The following is a 1,310-nucleotide window of genomic DNA, read 5'->3' as shown; positions in this document are numbered from 1 at the left end:
ACAATTATCCTTATTCTCCACAGAAAGGCTGCTTCTTTACTTCTCATCTAGTGATGGCAAGCACTAAACTCCTGATTTGAACAGAACAATAGTAAAAATGCCTCAGTGATTTATGCTGAAAGCTGTACATTGGTAATGGCTCTTGCACCCAGTATCAGGAATGTACAAATGTCTTTTTATTCAAAACTACAAAATAAATTATCTGTAGGCATGGACAATGACAGCAGTAAACCATTACATATTGTCAACTGAAACCAATAACTAATGGTTATAAGTGATTTTCTTAAAACATCAGCCAGCCTTTTCTTTCGACGTTTTCTTCTCTTTCAATGACTTCTATGACGTTATTGGTGAGGAACACTGCCTTCAGCTTCCTGTCACAGTTCATTGATAAATGGTAAAGCACTATTCTAGTAACTAGAACATGCCACCTCCCATACCTCCCATACCACCTCCCATTCCACCCATTCCGCCCATGCCAGGGTCTTTCTCTTCTTTGGGAATTTCTGTGACTACAACTTCTCCTGTGGTTAACAGGGAGGCCACTCCAGCAGCATCTAATAAAGCAGTTCTTACAGTCTTGGTTGGATCAATGATTCTTTTTCTACCATATTGACAAAATCTCCAAGCATAGCATCATAACCAACTTCTGAGGAACTTTGCATAATTTTCTCAACTATCAAGGATCCTTCCACACCTGCATTCTTAGCAATAGTCATTGCAGGAATTTTGAGTGTTCTTTTAATAATTTCTATGCCAATTTTTTTATCTTCACTTGCTGGAGCTAGTGAGTCCAAGGCTGGAATGCATCGAAGTAGAGCACAACCACCTCCAAGAACAACGCCCTCTTCAACAGCAGCTTGTGTTGCATTGAGGGCATCTGTAACTCTGTCTTTTTTTTTCATTCACTTCCACATCACTTGTCCCACCAACTTTTAGCACAGCTACTACATCTGAAAGTTTTGCCAGTCTTGCATTCAGCTTTTCCTTTTCATATTCACTAGTTGTAATGTCTAACTGCTCAACGATTTCTTGAATATGTTTTTCAATTTGAGCCTTGTCACCTTTTCCTTTCAAGAGCATGGCATCATCTTTAGGCACAATGACCTCTCCAACTTTCCCTAAGTCATGAGCCTGAACATCTTCAAGATTCAGTGTTAATCCCTCTTCTCCAAATACTGCACCACCAGTAGCAATAGCCATGCCTTTAAGCTGGTTCTTTCTATTGGCACCAAAACCAGGAGCTTTGACTGCTACAATTTGAAGACCAACTTTTAGCCTATTCAAATTGAGAGTACTTAGAGCTTCTC

At 39.7% G+C, this 1,310-nt stretch overlaps 1 pseudogene; it reads right to left on the bottom strand.

The window, feature by feature from the left end:
* Positions 1 to 417: 417 nt before the first annotated feature.
* LOC102832809 overlaps positions 418 to 1,310 on the bottom strand; it is a 1,781-nt pseudogene continuing 888 nt past the window's right edge.

The sequence above is a fragment of the Chrysochloris asiatica genome, unplaced genomic scaffold (genome assembly GCF_000296735.1).
Source record: "Chrysochloris asiatica unplaced genomic scaffold, ChrAsi1.0 scaffold00191, whole genome shotgun sequence".
Classification (NCBI taxonomy): Eukaryota; Metazoa; Chordata; class Mammalia; order Afrosoricida; family Chrysochloridae; genus Chrysochloris; species Chrysochloris asiatica.
The sequence above is the reverse complement of the archived record's forward strand: the minus strand, read 5'-3'. Positions and strand labels throughout refer to the sequence as shown.